We start from the raw sequence: 23,760 nt of genomic DNA on the forward strand, positions 1-23,760 counted from the left end.
ATGCAACACTTGTGGGTGTAGTAAAGTCTCCACTTACGAGAAATGAAGCTACCCTAAACCTCAATCGTGACATGACGAGGATTATTGAATGGTGTAGTCGACGGGATATGAGGCTCAACCCCAGTAAAGCGAAAAAACTACTGATTGATAGATCTCGTACAGATTTTCCAAGACATTCTCCCCTTCAGGTGGATGGGAATCTGCTAAATGAGTCTGAAGCTTTAACTATACTTGGTGTGACTTTTGACTTGCATCTTACTTTGAGGAACATCTAATAAAAGTGTCAGCAAATGCTGAACAAAAGTTAGGTACTGTACGTAAGGCCTCGTATATCAGTGCTAAAATCAATGCAACCTGTTTTGGGTCACTTGTCATTCCTTTACTTGATACTGTTCTCCGGTGTGGATGTCTGCTTCTGCCAGAGATTTATCTCTTCAAGATACACTGGTTCCTTTCATAAATTGTATTTTAACACAGATCTTTCACCTTCACAATTGATCCCTGATCCTCTTTTCCTGCCGAGAGCTACCAGACTTGCTGAACATTAGCACCAATAATGCAGTAAATGTGCCTTACTATCGAAGCTCTCCCAGTTCCAGAGGTCCTTTATTCCTCACATCGTTAGACTGTGGACTTCCTGAGGACGTTGTGCAATTGTAATCTAAAAAGTTAAAGCGAAAATGCAATGCATTACTACCCCATGTATTTGATAATTTACTTACATTTCTATCTATTTATTTATTAATTTGCAAATTTATTTTTTCTTTTCTAACACATGGTCTCTTCTTTCTCTACTTCCTATTACCATCTGTTATTTCTTTAAAATGAACACCATATTCTTCGAAGCTTGAGTTTCAAGGCAGTACTCCTTGTGGCTTGTTCCATATGAATAGGGTTCATCTTCTGACGACTACTACTACTACTACTACTACTACTACTACTACTACTACTACTACTACTACTACTACTACTACTAATAATAATAATAATAATAATAATAATAATAATAATAATAATAATAATAATAATAACCGAGTCCTTTAAAAGGTGAAACAGTAAGTATCAAGCGGAATATTATGGGGTAACTGAAACGTCAACGAATATTGCTACGTACGTAGGTTGACGAGAAAATTTATCAATAAAACTTCCACTTTTATGAGTACAAAATTTACTGAGAGATAGTGATATTTCCTAGGTAAACAGTAAATTACGTCCAGATAATGTCTGTTACATACATTATTCTTCACCTTTCTTACCTTGCATACTTGTTATTAGTGGCATAGACGGAATAAATAATTTTCCCAGTTTGCGGGTACGCACGGAAATGTGCACATTTGAATGTGCTTTTAACAGTACACACACATATCCCCTATACACAGGAGTAGTCGACTGTCCATATAATAGAAAATAAAAATGTCAACTTACGTTCCTGATGTTCTTGGCTGGCTTTGATCAACCTGTAAAGCAAAACAAGAAGACAGATGTCAGTCGTGTTTTATATGGAGAAGGGCTTCTAAAGTACAAGCAGCAATTAAATATGTGGTCCGTCAAATTACATCCAGTTTCTAAGCATGCAAAATCCATTATCCTCGGGTCAAATTCAACGTAACTGCCTTCGTAATTAAGAATGGAATGGAATCTAAAATTTCGACCGAAGGTCAAGAACCACGACCTATGAGGTCACTTAGCGCTGAAAGGGAAACTGAGAGTAAAAAGGTTTGAAGGTGCAACAGGAGGAAAACCTCAAAACAGTTGGACTATGAAACAATTATTAGGGGAGGGTGGAAAGTAAGATGAAAGAAAGAGAATATGCATGGAGGTAGAGTAAGAGGAAAGAAAGGGGTTGTACCTAGGGGCCGAAGGGACGCTGCAAAGAACCTTAGGTAATGTCTGCAGTGCAAAGTGAGAGGTGCATTGACAGCATTATTCCCCTAAGGGGCCTTCGTAATTACGGAGTTTGAAGCATCTGACCAGAATCCACAAATGCTACAAAAATTTACAAAGTTTTCTAACTTCAAGCTACAAATGCTGTCATCTAGACGACTGTAAACAGGAGATCTCTGATGAACTCATCTACATAATATGACACCATTAAAACCAGAATGCAGCTCCAATATTTACAGTTCTTGTCGTTCAGAAAAGTCGGATGTCTGAGGCAGACCTAACTGGATCAATACTTTATATGACTTTATTCCAAGGATTATAGAAATAGGCGTTGCCAAAAAAAGGTCAGCAATATAACCCAATCTGAATAAGATTCCTTATCTTTAGGATTTGCTGTAACCTGACTGGCCCTACGAACAGTATTTATCTGCCTTTTGCAAAATCGTTCGCGCTATACAAAAACAGTATTTTCATACTTCTGTCATTTACTTATCACACGATATTCGTCGAATTCTGTCAGAAAACTTGGTGTCGCTACAGTGGGGTAAAATGCTCTTGAACGTGGTCAAAATTAATTTTTTCATCTTTGAATTTTATTAAAACTATTACACACATTATGAGATGTATGATAATGGATTTCATCTTTACCATTTGCATTGTCTTTGGATTATGTCACAGAATATTTCAAAATCAGTTATTCCGTATGTATGCGAAAAATTGTGATCTAAGGGGATGAAAATTCTCGATTTTCATGATTCCATGAACTGTACATTTTTCAAAGTACATTTATAGTAACCATATCACTTATTTATCAGCTATTTGGAAGATTTCGGATCTGCTTACTTTCTGTCATGGATAACATTGTTACTTTTTCATCCTTATACCTTGTTGCATATACAAAATTAAGAAAAATTAATTTTTGTTCTTTTAATTTCATTACTAAGCTTTCGGCAACACAAGTCAACACCTTAAAACCACTTATCCTCTAAAATATAACGTCTGTTTAACTTGCTTAAAAAAAATTGCTACTTTCGTCTGCCCCTATTTGAATCTGAACCAATTATTTTAACTTTGTGAATGCACCGGCGACAGCCAGACACATGACGCCATTGGCGACAGGTTATCTGGCAGTTGTTAATAGTAACGGGTTTTTTCTTTTTCGTTTCAGTTACAGTCAGTTGTTAATCCTCACCTTCACAAGGGTGTTACGTATTCCTCAACTATTTTCCTGTTTCGCATTAGTGACTACAGCAATTAAGCTGACACGACATCTTATACAGTACTGTAACATTCAATTATGGAGTTGCGAGTTATAAAGATAAAGATTTTTACGGCACTGAAAAATGCTGGGGAGCTACTAAGGGATTCAGAGCCAATGAAAGACGGTTTTTCGGCAACACTTTTTTATAAAAGCATCGGGTAAAGGTGAAAGTTGTCAAGTATAACTTATAACCCTGCCTAATTTTTGCAAGTATTATTTAGTACCTAAGTTCAACAGTTCTGGTACTTATCAGAGTAAAAGTGAGCTACCTATGCCAGAGCCATCAAAATCGCATGTAAGGGTTTTGAACACAATAGTGACGTTAACCTATGGTCATGCCACAGTGAAGAGAAGCCGATGGGAAAACGTCTTCACTGCCGATGATATGATTACTAACTGATATTAGTACCCATCCTAGGCTTCAGCAATATCAATGATGGCGAGCAGGATTTGTCATCGTCCCCTTGATTGCACTGTCATTCTAAATAGCTTTATTATTATTATTTTAATTATTATTATTATTATTATTATTATTATTATTATTATTTTATGGCGGTTTCATCGCAACTTCCACAGCAGTTGTTGGGACTAAGTTGTTAGCTTGGAATGCTTCCATTTTCTTGATATTCGTATTGTTTCTACTTTACAAATAATTCAATGCATGTAATTCATCCACATAATGAACCAGTCTATTTTGTTAGATCCACATCTGTTCGGGGCTGGAAAACAAAAAGACAATCCGTTTTGTTTTAAATCAGGTTTCTAGACTATAGTCTTCTATTTGCTGCAGCAAGAGTGTTGCCAGGTAACTATTACCCACTATAAAAATAATTACCTATTCACGCAACAGTAAATCTTGCCATGGGTCTTCTCGCTTGTATACAAAGTGGCAAGCCGTAGCACAAATACAGTCTTGCAACCACGGAGACTATTCCACATCCTGCTGGTCACTGTCGAATTCACCTGTTAGTGACTTACTGCCTACCTGGTTGATGAGCGGAGTCTCATGACGTCATATTTTGTTTATGTCACGAATGGTTTTAGGACCTTGTCTGTGGTTTTCTCGGTTCCGGCATCGGCGACTTCATTTTACTCTATAAATATAAAAACTATCGAACTTAGGTCCTAAATAAAAAAAAATTAGGCAGGACCGATGCTTTGATAAAAAGTTGTTGTCGAAAAAAAATCGTTTCATCGGCTCTGAATCCCTTAGTAGTTCGTCACTCCAAACGTAATATGGAGATTGGAAAGAAGTGTGTTTTAAAAGAATCTAAAAGATCAAGATATCGATATATCTGATGAAATACAGGACAGTTTCAAGAAACCCCTCTCTGCACTGATAAGCAGACTTACAGAAAAATGGCAATGATGCGGACGAATAGGAAGAGGATTTCTAATTCAAGAGGCAAAATATCTGGACACAGATTTTGTATTTACTTCGACAGACCCCAAGAAAATCTTCGAAGATCATCAGGGACAACACGTCAGAGGACGTAAAAGAAAATCGTATGACGAAATGAGTGAACGCTCAAGAAGACGATTGACGATGGATATGGCAAAGCAACATGTAACAGGAAAGCTTGTATTGGCAGCATCGCAAAGAGCTCACTTGGAACAAAAAGCATTTTGGCATCTGTTTGAAAGGTTACCATTGCATCTCCCACTCGAGCTATGAAAATACATCGAGTCATTGAAACATCATCTACATCATGCGTCATAAAGTCTTTATCAGACGATGATGCTCTTGCACTTTATGTTGCAGCACATTTTGCAAGACATAGTACCCTGGCAGTCAGAAATTCAGTAAACAAAACTTCTCAATGCAAGCTATTTCCTTCCTTTGAGAAACTCAGGCTTGCAAAATCAAAGTGTCACCCAGAAATTGAATCTATGACTTTTACCGAAACTAGTGCTGAGCTTACTTTGCAAGCAGCTCTTGACCACACATGTAAGAGGATAGTTGAAGCTCATATTGACAAGGCTGAAGGTATACTAAAAATCAACCATCAAGTAAATGGGGCTTTGATGGGGCTTCAGGACAGTCTCCTTATAACCAAAGATACCAAAAAAGTCACTAGAAAGATGTGATAAAACTTATTGTGTTACTCTTGTCCCCCTCCAGTTAACAGTAAATCAACAAGTGATTTGGACAAACTCTAAACGTCCTCAACTCGGTTTTGTCGCCCACTCAAGATTCAGTATGTAAAGGAAACTAGATATTATTCGAGCACAAAATAATCAGTTTCAACAATAGATCAAAACCCTCATGGCCAGTAGTATTGAAATTGAAGAAGGAAGATTACTTGTAATTTATCATGAGTTGCAATTAACTATGATAGCTGGAAAAGTTGCTGATGCTCTGACAAATACATCCAGTTCAATGGTATGCAATATATGTAGGGCTAAGCCAACGCAGATGAATGATTATATATATATATATATATATATATATATATATATATATATATATATATATATATATATATATATATATATATATATATATATATATATATATATACAAATAATGTAGTGTGTATGTAAGTATATATGTGCATTTATGTGTGTATGAATCTATTTAGATAAGATTTTGTGGCCTGAAATAATTTTGGCCATGTTTTCACTCTTCTTATGATAATCATATGCACATGTCCTCATGATTATCATAATTTTTTTTAAGGAAAGGATAAAATAAGATCTCTTTTTCTTGAATACAAATCTTGGTATATCAATGACAAATATACTTTAATTCTTTACGAGAACTATAAGAATAAACCTATTTTATCCTCATCTTTAAAAAATCGGGAGTTTTCTTCAGTGTCTTCATTTTTATTTAACCGGCATCTTTTTCTTCATTTTTCTTCTCTCTCTCTCTCTCTCTCTCTATTATATACTCTCTGGTATTATATGTGTGTGTGTGTATATATATATATATATATATATATATATATATATATATATATATATATATATATATATATATATATATATATATATATATATATATATATATATATATATATTTTATATATATATATATATATATATATATATATATATATATATATATATATATATATATATATATATATATATAATATAAGAACGTGTCTTCAAATTTAGCACAATAACACATACATACATGCAACAGAATCGAGTAATTTTAAGAAAGGTGCTGGAAACCTTGTGTAATCTGACCAAAAACCAATTCCTGTCTCTTTCAAGGCATCCGATCTACCCCAAACCTGTGAGTGTACAATATATACTTTTACGTCCGCTTAGCTTGAGGAGGTTGTTCAATAAGCAATAAAGCCTTTTGTGGATGTGCAATTGAGAAATGAGGCAGCGAGCCGACTCTCATAAAGCCAAACCAAACACAAGAGCTCTGCTGTGCGAACGTAGCTCAATAAAGATACTAAGAGGACCAACAGGTTAACTAAATTCTTCGTTTTTTTTGCATCAGAACAACAGAGGAGAGTTAAAAACTTACAGCACCACGGCTTACTGTTCAATTTGCTTGTTGGTTTAAACAAAGAGAAAAACTTGGCATATATGACATCAAATAAGTTACAACCAATTTACATTTTGCCCTGGATAGAGCAGAAGAAGAGGGAGAAATGGCAGATTACGATATTCACAAGGAGGCTCGGTTTTTTGGTTTAGTCTGCCTGTTTCCTGCCTGTGAGCGGGATTACTGCGCGACAACTCTGACAGGAGCTTGTGGAACCGTGCTGAAAAAAGTTTACTGGATGATCCCCTCAACCCTGGGGGCCACCGATGAATATTTCATTGATCTTTGCCATAGAAACATTTTCTGATCTTTGTAATAGCTGTCGACAGTTTTAAAAAATGGGAGGAAGTTACTCGGGAAGTGGTTTTACCCCTATTTTATTAAAACCGCTCTTAAGAGGTTCTGTTAAAACACAGAAACATAAGACAGACACAGGTGACAGAAATCAAGTGCTCATGCGATGTGCAAAAAATATAAAATATATTATGACTATAGATATCACCAGTGAATTTTAAAACGTACAAATCTTCATATCAAATTTCTTTAAATGAACACCGGAAGTTTTTTATGTAAACTGAATATATGATTGCATGCATATTTAAATTCTGGCTGCTTTGCAGGCTTGCAATTTCTGACTGCACTTCCCAGTTATGCATTGGGTAATGAATTTGATCCATTTCCTTATTACGTACACAAAAGTGCAATCTGCCAAGATAAGTAACAGATAAGTAACATCTGAGCGGCAAACAAAGAAAACGAGACAAAATATGAAAGAAAATAAGGAATACTGTCAAGGTTTTCGTAATTAGTTGCAGCCTCGAACTTGGGAGCAGTTGACCAGTTTTAAATTACTCTCACGGAAGTGGTTACCTACCCTACAGTTCCTATGTTAACACTGGGGAGTATTGGGAATAGCCAGTGCAAGACTCCGAAAGTTGTATATATAATATCATACCCACATTAACACTTCTGAAATGTTATCAGATAGGTTTACATTAAATATATATATATATATATATATATATATATATATATATATATATATATATATATATATCATATAATTAATAAAGAGAAAGAGACATCTATTTACGTATAGTGAAATGTAATTCTGACCTTTAAGTATATATAATATATAGATACAACTCTATATATATACATATATATATATATATATATATATATATATATATATATATATATATATATATATATATATATATATATACACATACACACATGCATATATATGTGTATATAAATATAATATATATATATACATATATATATATATATATATATATATATATATATATATATATATATATATATATATATATATATATATATATATATATATATATATATATATATTACCAAAGTCACAAATATGCTCGTGATTCGTTTAGCAGCTGAAGCCACAGGAAAAGTTTAAAAGGAAACTACAAGGCGCCAAGTAAGGTCTTTAGACCTTGGTGCCAATTCCTTGGTGCTCCGAAGATGTGTTAATTGCACGAAAACACTTGGCATTCTGTCGTTTCTTTTTAAACCTTTTCACGGGCTTCAGCTGAGATATATTTGTGCAATAAATATTTAGCTGTAAGTAATGACTGCCACATCCTGCCTGTATTTAAGTCTTCCAGGAAAAATTAACCCATCGACGTGTTGGATCTTTTTTTCAGCTGCTAATGTGCCTGAAAATCTAGGATTAAATCTCTCTCTCTCTCTCTCTCTCTCTCTCTCTCTCTCTCTCTCTCTCTCTCTCTCTCTCTCTCTCTCTCTCAACATGGTTGGAGTAGAGTTAGAAATAATCTAAACGACAAATTATCCTTTCTTAGCCACTAAGCAGAATAGTCCTAGAAAATCAAAATTAAAACCTAACAAATTCTGTACATACAACATACTTTATACACACCTATAATAAATACGAATATAAATGTATATTTGAACAAACAGATGCGCAATATGAGGATGTCTGGAACTTTTCAAATATACGATGTATACTGCACGCTTCAATTTAAATAATTATAGATGCCAGAATGGCCAAGACAGACGAAATGACTCCACAGAATATTAAAAAAAAAAAAAAACCGACTTCATTCCATAGTTTAACATAAACAGCATTTGATAAAATCTTATCCAGTCTGGCAACTGCTCTAAAGCGGTTCTCATCCTGAGATGACCAGCAGAAATGAATATCTGTATTACCAAGACGTACTATTTGGATCCGCAGAGATAGGCACTCTAAAGAACCAAAATGTACCTATTAGTCAAGGGAGCACAATATACATATATAAGACAAGATAAAGGAGCTTCAAGTAATGGGTACAGAACTCTGATACCAGTAGATCATCTAGGATATGCTGAGCACACCAGCGCTGACGAAGTTATCCTTGTGTATGCTAGGTAAATAAGAGAAGGCAATAGCAAAATGGCATAGGAACACTAGCGGTCTAAGTAGCAAGCTTCACCGTGATATTAAAAGATTTGTAACGATATGTAAGATCTTTACAGACAGAATATATTCCAAATATCTAAATACTATCACATCGCACACATTGAAAAATGCATCTTCCTTAACAGACGATGATTAATAAATATTATATGGAACATCTTCCTCGTATCGTTCGGATCAAAGCTGTTGGGAACTATTCAGGTGTTAACGGACGCTAACAGATAATTAACATAAACGCGACCTGCATCCATTCGCACTGCATCCTCAAGCATGTTCAGTCATTTCGTGCAAGCACTCACTGTACAATATACGTGGGCATATGCCTCATATATGTTTTTTTTTTTTGTGAACTAGAGAGCAAGCTTGTTTGAGCAAGCGTGGATTTGTTTCCGAGTAAGAAGCAGAACACTTCGGGAACTTGATATTATTGAAAGGTTTCCTTCTATGCTTCACTGGGGGAGCTACTTGGAATAATTAAGTACCACAGTTTTAAGGAAATTTTCTACTTATTACCAAACTTGTATAACTCATAGATAAAAGAATGCATGAAATGAAAACAGAATATATTAGATTTTGCCATTTACTTCTATTGTCGTTCCCTATGTACAGGAGCTCTTCGTTGGGTGAGTCGGTAGAACTGCGGACTGTCACTCGATGGGCCGGAGTTCAATTCCCCGGCCGGCTGATGAAGAGTAAGAAGAATTTATTTCTGGTGATAGAAATTCATTTCTCACTATAATGTGGTTCGGATTCCACAATAAGCTGTAGGTCCCGTTGCTAAGTAACCAATTGGTTCTTAGCCACGTAAAATAAGTCTAATCCTTCGGGCCAGTCCTAGGAGAGCTGTTAATCAGCTCAGTGGTCTGGTAAAACTAAGGTATACTTAACTTTTCCTATATACAGGGCACACGCAGAATCTATCCTGTTTATTTTAGCGGTATAGCCGTTTTGAGGACATTCATTAATATATAACGTATTCAACCATCCCAATGAAGACGGTAGGGTGAAACAGAACAAGCATATCATTATAAGAATTCAAAACTGCACACACACATATATGTATATATATTTTATATATTGTATATATATATACATATATAAATATAAACATGTATTATATGTATATGCACACATATATACAACATATATGCTATTACATATACATAAAGTATGTGTATATATAACTATGACAACACGAGCGCATACACAATAAAGCCGTTTCCCTAAATAAGGCGTCTCCAATGAAAAACAAAAGGACAGCGATCACTGCCACATTTGCACAAACCGCTGAATCGTGGATAAACCCCCGGGCAGAAAACTTACACAACACTAGCCTCTTCATACACCTACTCAGAAGAGACACCACCAGTATCTCAAACTGCCCCAAACCCACTGCACCACTCAACCCTCCCTGGCACACACCCTCGCCTCTTGGATGTTGAGGACCCAACCTTCAACACCTCTTTCACTCCATCTATCCATCACCTTCTAGGAACTACTCTGACACTTAAAAGCTGAACACTGATTTCACTAATACACGCATGCATACTGTAAATACAATTACATCTACTGTACAAAGCTATTTATTAAAATGTCTACCATAGGACAGCTCAAAATATTTAGTAGTGAGGAAGCATTTCAACCAAAAAAATACGTACATGCATTGAACTGATCAAATATTTCCTTATGTATTTATTACCATAATTTTCATTCTATATCGCCTCCGTTTCCAACTGCTCCTTCCGATTCTTTTATGATACCCCTTGTGAGCTTCATATTTTATTTTTATCGTCTTTTCCCATTTTTCTGTTTCCCTTTCAATTTATTTTGGAAAACTAGGGACTGATCTCGTTGCCTGATCTCATGTCCAATGCTATGTTTCCTGGATGTTTTCTCAGTGTATCTGAGTTCCTGTTTAATTTTTCACTACAGCGCTCTGGTGAAAATACTTGGTTCAGTTATACCGATAGCGTTATTTGCCTGATTTCGATGTACAAAATAATATATATATATATATATATATATATATATATATATATATATATATATATATATATATATATGTGTGTGTGTGTGTGTGTGTGTGTTTTTATATTTATATATATATACATATATATATATATATATATATATATATATATATATATATATATATATATATATATATATATAGAGAGAGAGAGAGAGAGAGAGAGAGAGAGAGAGAGAGAGAGAGAGAGAGAGAGAGAGAGAGAGAGAGAGAGAGAGAGATTCCTTGACTCTTACCAGATGGCCATCTGCAATAGGTTATTTTGGAAACTAGATCTTGTACGAAATGACGGAAAGAATTAAAATACACGGTTCGATCTTTATCTTTAGTATATATGTGCTCTCAAGATTTCATAACGTATTAATGCTATTAGCATCAATATAAGCTGAAGTATTAAAAGTAAATATGCTATTCAAAATGAAAACGAACAATATTTATGACTGGCCAACGTTACACAAATATTTATCATAAGGGTAACATTATTATTAAGAATACTAATGATAATTACCGAAATATTTCGAATACTGTTATCCTACAAGCAGGGCCCCAACTGTTCAGCTCGACCACACACTATTGAACACACTACCTACCCCTAACCAACCCCTAGTGCTGGACTTCCCCTTTACCCCTCCTAATGGACCACTCCCCCTTCCCCCCTCTGTAGTATCCCATTCCAAAGAAGTAGTGGGTTGTGATCTCAACTGCAGCTAGAGGCTACGAAGGGATGGCCAGGCCACTTGGTCTGGAGCACCATCCCTTAGCCCCATCAACTGACCTTTGCCCTCTGGTCACGGGATGGCCACGCCCCTTTTGGCCTCTTGGACACACACACACGCACTTACACATGCGCGTACAGGCAGCCGTACATGCATTCCCTCGCCTTCAGCTCCAGTGATAGGATAAGCACCGCCTGCTTTACTTTGCTTGGCTACGAAGGACAACGGTTGCAAAAAGGTCCGGGACGTACGATGCGTATTCTATGCCTTTGGGTCGCAACACCGAATCCATTCTTAAGAATCTTCAGCCGTGTTGGACGGGTGTGCCCTTGAGATGCAAGCTTTATTATTTCCTTTTTTTTCTTTTTTTATTTTTTAGAAATATTTATCCAGGATATACACCCCTTCTCTCTCTCTCTCTCTCTCTCTCTCTCTCTCTCTCTCTCTGACTTCTGCCGTTGCATTAACATATATCAGTTTTTACTTAAAATATCTAATTCTTTAATGATATACCTTCACAATTATGACCTGGTTCTTCTTCTTTTTCCGAGCGAGCACACTCCACACCGGCAGAGATTCCTCGGGCGATGCTGGGCTGGCACATACCCTCTTGATCCTTGTCCGGGTTGCCATGTCCTCGCCTCTGAACCCCTCCCCCCAGTATCCCTCTACTATTACAGCGACTCCTATCAACAGTTCTGAAAAGATACCTTGCTCAATAGCTTCTTCATTTCTAACAGTTTTAGCAACAAATATTTCAACTCCACCTACAGCCTTCTGTCAGTTTATTAATTTTTAGTTCTTTGTATTTAGTTAATTTTGAGATTTACACGAACACTTTTTTTTTTCTATTCATAGCCTTCTAAAAACCTGTCTTCAGCAGCTCATATCTACTCTCCCCACTACAGCCACTCGTAAAATATAGTTTATCCTATTATTGCGTTAACTTCCTTAATCAGTTTCTCCTCCTTCTGAACCAGTCATCTTAATGACTCTGCAAACGCCCTTCTTCGATTAAAAAAGACGTTCCTACCTGTCTCCACTTCCACTGTTGACATTCAAACCGTCGACTCTTTTTCCTCTCGAAGTCACACTACCGGCATCTTTAGGTCACACAAACTAACGGCTCCTCTGACTGCCTCCGGTGATTCTCACTGTTCCCTCGTCTCAGATCTCAATTACTGTGCCATTACATTTAGCACATTTCATTACCATCATCTCGCATAGCAATCTGCGACTTCATTCTACTCCTGACAACTATCTTACTACGTTCCCGTGTGTATCATTGTTGTCATTCCACCTCTGAGTATCTTGGTCAAAAGAATTGAGTTTTTACTGCTGTTTATCTTACTTTACTCTCCTATCTCGTGTTTCCATTACCTACGATTGCATTCCCTTTGCTATCAATAGCACTGGCTTCAAAAAGTCATGATTAACTCTCAGTGCTGGATTGTCTGGCTGGTTTCTGGAAATGAGAGAAATATTTTGTCCTAAGCGTCCTTCATGTTCGCAAAAGTCCAATGAAAATATCGATGGGATGAGCAAACCCACATCCTTATCTGGCCTTGAATAAACGGAGAATAAATGAAAAAAGTGGGACAGTGACCACAAAGGATTTCACAAGCCCATTTTTGAGAGAAGGAAGATTATAAGAATCAGCGAAAATTTCTGGCAAGAGAGAACTCTCAAGTTGGCAGTAGAAGGCTACTGATTTCCAGAGTAAATGTGGGGAAGTGGGCTCTTGATCCTTATCTTTCTTCTTTTTTCCCTGCTTTTTTTTGCATCTCTTCTTTTTCTTTCTTATTACGTCTTTTTCTCTTTTTCATGCATCTGAGTACAGTATTACTGTTTATCAATCGATAGCCTCCAGATTAATTTTTCTCTTCATGTTTCTTGGCCTGACGGACATGAGATTTCTTTATTCCTATCGGACCAGATACTCGTGGCTTTAGGACTTTAATCCGTCTTTACTAATGCACTAATGCAATTTCTGGGAGAATTCAGTTCGGTCGCCACCTCCTCGAATTTTTCAAGCCAATGCAATGTATCTACTATTTACCGCTCTCTACTTGGCCAAGAAACATAGTTTGAGTCAAAAGTTCGTCGACGAACTTGCGTAGGTGAACATATCCGAGGAAATCTAGTTATGTATAGACCCTAGTCCAAGAAATTTGAACGAAAGAGAAATATCGGCTAATCTGGTATCATTATAAAGGTGTTTTACAAACCAGAAAGGTAATGCGTGTTACTTAGAGACATTCCAACATGATAAAAAACAATTAAAACTCAATCCAAGCAACTGCTAGTTAACAACATTTCTACAAGGAGCAGAAAAGAAGAAAACCACTATGAAAAGGTTCCATCACGACATTACTACCACACATAACGACTCTACGAGTCAATCATTACTCGTCTATCAGTCTGCCTCAGTCAACCATACATATGGAGAAAAAACTTTCAATCACTGACGAACGACGTCCATACCATCGCCCTTACCTGACGAAAGGTGAACAGCAACTTTTATCTCCAACCTCATCACTGTCATCACCATCACCATTACCAGCTCAACTCCGGTCATCTTTCTCTATGCAAATTGGTTCCCTATTATAAATGCACCGAGGAATAATATGGTAATGAACGCACCTTCAGTGCAGCTGAGAGATGATGATGATGATGGTGGTGTCGATAGGTTCATCCATCCAACGGGTAACGAAGAACAAGTAGGAGTCAACGAGGCGTTTAAGAGATCACAATGCATCATTAGCGTTGATGATTTCTCTGATAAAAGCCCCGGGAACGAGTAAGGTAAATGGATATTTAGTAGCCGGGCCAAGGAATCCAACTGGCTTCAATCAAACATTTCCTGAAGTGGTGTCACATTTTTATTGACTTTTTTTTCTAGCGAGGAGGAAGAATGGACGGGCTACGTCATCTTTCTTATCAAACTTGGACCCGAAGGTAAATACGAACTTCAAGAAAATTAAAGTGGGCTCAGCCGTAAACAAGTAAAAAATGCAATCGACTTTTCTGTACAGCGTATAATGCTGTTTGAAACTCTCAGCCACAGCCCACGAAACTCTCAGCCTCGGGCCATAAAGCTTTCAGCCACGGTCCTGTGGTGGCCTGTGTTGTTGGCACCTATAGCAGTGCCAGACACATGATCACTGCTAACTTTAACCTTAAATAAAATACAAACTACTGAGGCTAGAGGGCTGCAATTTGGTATGTTTGATGATTAGAAGGTGGATGATCAACATACCAATTTCCAGTTCTCTAGCCTCAGCAGTTTTTAAGATATGCGGGCAGAGAGAAAAAGTGGGGAGTGACAGACAAATAGCCATCTCAATAGTTTTCTTTTACAGAAAACTAAAAAAGAGGCTGACACGATTCTTACAAGAGTCAAAACACGAGAAGGAAGAGTTTCAAAGTTTAAAGGAAAACTGGGAATAAAAGCGACAGTCACCGGCCCTGAGCAAATAGCTACGGAGACCTGTTCTTGCCTTTCATCTTTGAGATGCACCAGATAGACCAAATAATACTTATGAATGAGAGGAAGAAATATGATTATCTATACGAATCGGCAGGGGCGTTAAACTATACGAATCCATTAGGAAGGAAAAAAGTCGCTCTATCAATATACCACCAAAGGCCATCAACAATCAATTACTGTTCATAATTAAACTTGCCGAGTTTCAGATTTGTGATAAATCGTAAAATTCAACACATCATGCTGATTTAATGGAAGGCACTTTATTAAGTAACTTAAATGAAGACAATATTAATGGGCAATACATGATTCAAGGTTCTCAAGCTGGAAAATGTACTCTTATAAAAAGTAACTAACATAAACACGCACCGCCCACCCCAAAAAGGTCCATTTATATATATATATATATATATATATATATATATATATATATATATATATATATATATATATATACATATACATACATATACATATATATATATATATATATATATATATATATATATATATATATATATATACATACATACATATACATATATATATATATACATATATATATATATATATATATATATATATATATATATATATATATATATATATATATATATATATATATACTATGGCTAGCAACCTAATCCTAGAAATATACGTTCCAAATCAGAAGCTAAAATACATTCCTGTCTCTACTCCGCTTGAGAGTTAAAGACGTATATATATATATATATATATATATATATATATATATATATATATATATATATATATATATATATATATATATATATATATATATATATATATATATATATTATATACATACATGTGTGTATGCATATATATAATATATATACAGATATATATGTATATATATATATATATATATATATATATATATATATATATATATATAATATAAGTGACTTTTTACAAATATCAGGCCACAAATACCGTTTAATATCGAATTCACTATATGTTAAGACTAGCTGACACACAAGGAGAATTTTAATAATAGCCGGATGGTTCAAGTCACTAGTCCTTCGCTGTTTCTGAACCAGGCCATGGCTCACAGAAGCACTTACCCATTTTAATTCCCCCTTAGGTGTAAATTTTTCTCAAGGTATAGTGATTTCGATATAATATGGTATTTGTAATATAAATATTGCAAATATAAAAGTCACAGGTATATGACAAAAATTCATAACTAGCCAAGGGTTACAAACCAATCAGCTATCTTGGTAGAGACGGTTTGATGTCGATTCTCAGTACAGAGCCTGAATTCGACAGGAATATGTACAGAAATTATCGTTATCATATTACATCTTCCTTGATAGCCGAATGGTCTCAGTCGACAGTCTATCAATGTATCTATACTAAAGGCCCAAGTTCGAATCCTGACCAGGCAGATGCTACTATCAGTTATAGTTCGCCTTCCATGAAAGTTATTTCCCAGGCATGTGAATTCGATGTTAAACTATATTTCTCCCTTAATTACAATATATATATATATATATATATATATATATATATATATATATATAATATATATATATATATATATATATATATATATATATATATATATATATATATATATATATTTATTGCTATACCTTCCCAAGCATCCCGGCCACCAAATGCTTAATTTAAAGCTGGATAATGCAACAGTGCATTTTGGCACTGCCTGACAAGGAAGGGCGAAAGGAATATTGGCCCCTCCCTTAATCTGTTAATCGCACTCTGTATATCCCTTTCAACTTTCTCTTCTCGAACGTGTGACGCTGCGGGAAAATTTGTTTACAGACACGAGGTTGTGAGGAAGCTAAGTCTGGCCGGAGGCAGAATAGCGGCGGGGAGGCAGATTAAGAAAAAGGACATCTAGCAGGAACACCTGGATTTTGAGTCATAAACAATGCATATGCATAAGGAAACAACACCAACCCATCTGCCTGTGGGTGACCTCCTAACCTTTGACCGAAGTCATATAAGGGCTTCAATGAAGGAACGAGAGAGCCATTGCTGGACGCAATCGAGACACACATCTCCCCTTCCATTCACGCCTCCTTCAGAGAGCCATGCCCTACCACGTGGTCCTATCTTGCAGGGACCCTTAGTATTCTTAACAGTGAAGCCCTTAGCCCTTCCCCCGCTGCAATTACCCTCTCTGAGGCCACCTCTTCTACAAGGTAAAGTGATCTGTTGCAAAGGTTCTTCCAGTCAGTCACACTGTTTTAATTCTTGTACTAAACTTCCTATTTCCATTTCTCAGGGCCAGTATTTCCATATCAACATTGCCTTGTTACGGCAGTATGTAAATGCCTGTATTTAAATAAATATATAAAATCGTGCATTCAAGGATTCTTTGGCACCCTCTATGCTCGCCTTGTCCTATGCATATTTTACTGTGTCCTTACTGGCTTTTAATTCGTGAATCTCTCCGTTTACAGAGGGTTTGTTAGCCGTGGAAATCTCTCTTGACTGTGCCTTGTATCAGCATCATCACACCGACGTATATACCTTCAAGTTTTCCCAGTTATAATTAACCTTTCAGGCCATGCCTGCCTGATTAGTCCATTTCATCTTCTGATAGTTCATTTTATGTAAATACACGTAATTTAGAACTTACCCTAACGGGTTTACTTACAAATACCTTGTGAGTAGACCCCTCAGTCCAGATAAATTCCCCCTTTTTCCTTGTTTTTACGATTTCCTGAATCAACAGCAGTCAGATTTTATACAAAAATAGAGGTCAGTAATGAAATCATTCATTTAGAGTTTATAACTGGCTCGTGATAAGCGTTTCCCAAGATATATATATAGATATATATATATATATATATATATATATATATATATATATATATATATATATATATATATATATATATATATATATATATTCATCAAATTACAGCTACGGATACAGTGGGAAAAAAATTTTTTAGATGAATGGGACGTATATCTTGTGACATGATTATAATCACATGTACCTCAGTGCCTTTTGAGTTAAGATTTCTGTATTCTAAGGGCATTTTAGGTAATGCTTCTTCAACCATGACCAGAAAATCACAAATCACACTCACGTACACACACACACATTTTATATAGATATATATATATATATATATATATATATATATATATATATATATATATATATATATATATATATATATATATATATATATATATATATATAATGTACATGGACATACATACGCTTAGGACTGCTCAGGCAACTTCCAAATTCTCATATGTCTAGGTCTGACAAAGGGACTGGTCCTAAACCATATGTCAGAATACTGTTGCTAACTTGAGAATTTAAAATAGAATTGGGTTTTCATTACAGTATTAATAATATTGATTTCTTTTATTATTTCGGTGTACTATTACCCTCATGCTCATAATATATCGAGTCATAATGGCAGTATGGTATGACTTAATGCAGAAAGGTTATTATATTCATATTCTGCAGTAGACTTGTTTAACATTCTCTACATCTATGATAACGAACCTCTGTGTGTGTGTGGGTGCGTGTGTGTGTGTGTACACCGTAAGTTACAAGACGAAAATGGTCATTACTATTGTGTTAGCAAATTCTGGTTTCAACCTAGTACGGTACTTGAGTATGTGATATCTATTGACTACACCTTACGCATTAAGCATGTGATGTCGAAAGACTCCTTCAACACACCTACTTATTACGAAGACTTGAGAATCTATCTCAACTCCAAAACTTGGGGAAGAAAACTGCAACACAAAAGATCAATCTAAAATGAAAGGGAGCGAAATGCGCTGTGGATATATTCCTCTTATACCCACAACATCCCTCCTCTTATCTCCGCAACAGGAAAGTAATGCTGGTATTTTATTAATATATTTTTTTTATACATCATAGAACGATGGTTACGTCTACGTACTTCACGATTCGAAACGTTACCTAAGGGTAGGCCGGTGTTCCCAGTGAGCATGAGATAAACAACGAAGTCCATTCCCTGCACGCTCGTCCTTGGCATTTTCAAGTTTTCGTTCAGCGACACGAGCACCTTCCTCGTTTCCTGGTTCGCATATGCAATTCATTAATGCTTCTGGCAAAATTTTGCTACAGGTTTCTGGACTTGTTCAATTTCGTACACAAACGAAACCTAATTGTATGGATCCCAATTTGCGTTAGCATTTACAGGCCTAACTAGTCCTTTGCATGCAAATCCCTGGGTGGTTCCTCAGCAACCGTCCAAGTTCTCTTGCGGACCAGTTTGGTTTTTCTTTTAGTGTGTACGTTTGCAAAAGTAATGAGAATAACTTTCGTGTCTGTAGGATTTAGATGTACACAACATGAAAGACTGAATATCATACCGTCCTTTATTTGTATTTCCTTCATTCACTCAATGCTCCTTTACCTCATTTGATCATGATTCTAATCTTCTGAACGGCAATATAAACTCCGGACTCTTATCTGAACTTGCTGACTACTTACAAATCCCTAAAATATTCCTATACCAACGATTTTCTATTGCACCATTTTGTTAGTCGATTAGAACAATGTTGTCATTCTTTATAATCCATGATTACAAAGTAATGAAAGAGGCTTATGTCTCACGCTACTTCCCGTTTTTGTTTCCTAATATTTTTACATTTTCCTAACCTAAAAAATAAGATTCTGTTTTGTCAAGTTTTACGGAGTCAAAAACTTAGTGTTTACGATAAAATAGAATAACGTGATCGACTTTTAAACGCATTTGTTACTTACGATCGCGGGTAACATATCTGAATCGTCCTTTTACTGTCAGAAGCCGTGGTCCTAAAACCTGCAATGGCCATCAAGTCTGTTTCGTTCCAAGCATCCTCGTTACAAGGGAAGTTAAAAAGTTACACAAAAACCTGCAATCATAACGAGCTGAATTTTGGGGCTATTGGTGGTCTTTGAAAAAAAAAAAAAAACGCTAACAGATAAGATAATGGCACTCTATTGTGGTTAGATTTAGAACTCAGTTTCCGAACTCTCCGATGGAAGTAACATAAGCCAGTGGTTTTGATAAGGAGCTGAACTACTACTTTTAAGACACGCTGTTAAAAACGAAATGCTCCCGATTCCATTGAAAAGGAAAGTTCACACATCTGTTACTGCCACGATATGATATTAGATAAAGGAGATTTCAAACTATACAGGCGATCACTAGAGCAAATTTTCTTTTTTTGATAGTTACTAAAGTGATCTCCCTGTTAGTTTGTGATTATATTGAGGCTACGGACGTATTGCACAAATGGATATGTTGCTGGCTGCTCTAAGTGCAAGAGTTCGTGCTTAATCTTACTGAAAAAAAAACACGCACTCAAATGGTAACCATCCCTAAATGGTAAGGTGAGATTACTTAAGTCACCTGACTGATAATGATTACCACTGTAATTTCAAAAACAACCTAAGACGGCTTAGGCCATACCTCGAGTAATTAACTGGTTATTACAAGGGAGACTTAACCAAAATGCGAGGTCAGCACTATCATTTGTGTATAGTAGTTACTCATGCAACTTCACTAGTAATGAGTAGTGGATAACATGACTACTCTACTTATTGTCATTGCAATATCTTTGGCGTCAAGGCTAAAGCGTTAGTGGAAATATGTATGTGAATATTACCTTCATTTCAGCAGCAATGTGTGGTAGCCATTTTGTTACTGATGTTTTATTGGTTGTGTGTTAGTACTACAGCTAGTTCCTTAATACTTTGTTATAACTATAGATCTTTTAATAATGAGAAACCATGATACCTGTGATTTTTAAAAAGAAAAATACAAAGAGTCAGAAATGTCATCCAGTAAGATTTCTATCTTAGGACAATTGTCATATAATTCGTATACCAAAGTGTTATCAAATAGTATTTCAGCCTTTTGATAAGTGTCGTATAATCACGTATACTACAAAAATCAATTTTTACAGGCTGCTCCAGGAGTAAGCGCCGGTGCTACCATAAACCTGGCTTTAGTCTAAACCAGGACCCATTCTGATTTGTTTTAAATTATGTTGGCGGGAGTATTTTTCTTGGGGCATTTTTCTTGGCTGCACTTTCCGGTTTCATCTTAACTGTTAAAACTGCCTTCGATCTACTCTTGGCATCTCATTAAATTGTATATTTTCACTTTCTGTCTAAGAAGTCCAATAAACCATTACAATTTTAAGAACTGTCATACCAAATAATCCGTATATCGACTGAAGAGGCTTGCAATTTTTCCACAACACTGTATAATCAGTCAAAATCAATACATTCCATACACATCAGCCTGCCAGAAGTATTCAGTCCATATAAGCCTGATGTGTCGAAAATACTGTTTCAAAAATCAATCGATATTTAAAACAAGCCATTCTTTATTAATTTGCTGATAAAGCATACGTTCATGAGAAAACAAATAAAATTAAGGTAGCTCTATGCAAATTCATCTGTCTAAATCCATATTTACAGTCCATGCCAGCCGGGGCCATGGTTGACGAAAAAACCCGGTGGGAAATGAAGTGGATAGAGGGCCACACCATTACCGTTCCCAGTCCAACTCCAGGTTACGACACCTGGAGTGGCCTTCTTGCTGGGTCGGGATCTTCTCTGGGGAAGCCCGTTACCAACGCCACTTCGCAGCTACGTTACCTCCTCCACGGAGGCCCCATCTAGAACTCTCGATAAAGACAAACCCCTACCTTCCGCCCACCAAAGTGGTCTGCGGAAGGGGCACAAACCAAACTATTTTAGGCCTAGCCCTCTCCAATCGCGAAGGGCTGGCCCATCAAGAGGTCCTCCCTCTCCCCGAAGAGATATTCAGGAGGAGCAGTACCGCTGCAGGACGTGCAAGCGGACAGACCACTCCACAAATTGGGAGGGCTGCCCAAGCAAGCAACGCCCAGCGGACGCCCACGAACAAGACTCTCGGAGAGGCTACGATCTCCTGCTGGGGCAGGAATCTCTGCCGCAGCCAAACCCAAGTTGTCCGCGAGGTATTGCACCTCCAGACCCCTTGTCAGGCATGCCTGACCCTCAACTGCTGCCAGTGCCACTTGTGAGCACTGAGCAGTGCCACACTCCGTCCGCCACAGACGTTGAGCTACCAACAAAGAAGGCCCCTATGCCGGGTCTAAATCATGAGGCAAATCCTCCTCCGGGAGATTTAGGATTCCCCATGCAGTTGATCATCGCAACCGGAGAGCCTCCAGCACCCGAGACTTCTTCTTTGCCAAATCTGATTCCAGGGGAAGAACCACTGGAGGATTGAAATGTTACCACGTCTCTGGAAGACCAGGAACTGGCCTCCTCGGACACAGGAGTCGAGATCGCTCTCGCTCTGGTTGTCGCAGCAGCTGGAGTAGGGAGCCCTCCTGTAGCTTTGGAAGTTGTCCCTGACTTCGTGCCCACTAGCCCTTCTGGCCTGTCCCCAGAGTTGGTGCCCTCATCACCTCCTAAGCCTGCTACTGATAGGCCTTGGAGGAACCCGAAGAAGAAGAAGAAGAAGGGGCGGAAGAGAGCCCAGTAGTTGCCGAGCCATAAGCTCATCCAGGCACTAGTGCCCTCTCGGCACAGTGCCCTACCATCTTAGAGTGATCCTGGCCACTTGCCCAGAGGAGGTAGCCAGTGTGATCTCTTTTTCTTGTACATAGCCTAGACTGCCTTAAGTAAGGTACATCAGATTAGTAGCCTTGTTCCTTCCACTTACCACCGAGCCGCAGTAATCACGTAAGTAGCATAACAAATTTCAATACTCTTAACTATTGTGAAACGAGCCACGATGCTCATGACACGCATGGCCTAAGACCTCAGTGAGGCACCCATTTATCATATGAGGCAACCCTCATGAATTAACTAGTAATTATTAATTGTATTAAACATAAACCACTTTGTAATCTCGTTAGAACATTAACTCTTATGTTGGTGCTACGGTCAGGTTTGGATAGGTTAGGCTAGGGAATATCATAGAATGTACCACTAGGCTAGGTCTAAAAAACATCATGATTGTAGGAGGTAGCCTATAATAACCGTAAGCACCTTCTAGTACTGTTAGAATTAGGTAAAGTAGTGATTATAGCTCATATCCTATCTAGGGTTAGGTAGTTCTGTAGCTAGGTAGGCTAACCAGGACTAATCTGCTCAGGGGAAGAAGAGTAACCTACTAGAGGCGAACAGCTTGTTTAGGACAGACCTTCATGCCCGAAAAGGGAGTGAAGGCCCTCTTAAGGGGGAGCTTTTATAAATATTACTGCTGTTCGCCCTCGATGTACTTATGTGTAGGAATATTAGTCAGATTGACCTCGACAGAGAACATCTCTTTCCGCAGGTAGGCCAGGCAATTGAAAATAACGATCACAGCAGAGACAGACGGCGTCCTCGCATAGGCAGGAATAGGCTGGGTAGTTCAAAAAACAAAATATGCCTA

General features: G+C 37.0%; 1 protein-coding gene across 8 annotated transcripts in view; it reads right to left on the reverse strand.

Annotated features, from left to right (window-relative positions):
* Window positions 1–23,760, reverse strand: part of LOC136827939 (TOX high mobility group box family member 2-like) — a 1,122,506-nt gene that overhangs the window by 931,194 nt on the left and 167,552 nt on the right. For 4 of the 8 annotated variants that reach the window (XM_067085478.1, XM_067085475.1, XM_067085467.1 and 1 more), the window contains exon 3: window positions 1,426–1,457. The exons of the other annotated variants lie outside the window; for them this stretch is intronic. The gene's annotated coding sequence lies outside the window, so the exon portion shown is untranslated. The remainder of the gene's footprint in view (window positions 1–1,425; window positions 1,458–23,760) is intronic. 8 annotated transcript variants of the gene reach the window in all.

This window comes from Macrobrachium rosenbergii, chromosome 42, assembly GCF_040412425.1.
Source record: "Macrobrachium rosenbergii isolate ZJJX-2024 chromosome 42, ASM4041242v1, whole genome shotgun sequence".
NCBI classification, from domain to species: Eukaryota; Metazoa; Arthropoda; class Malacostraca; order Decapoda; family Palaemonidae; genus Macrobrachium; species Macrobrachium rosenbergii.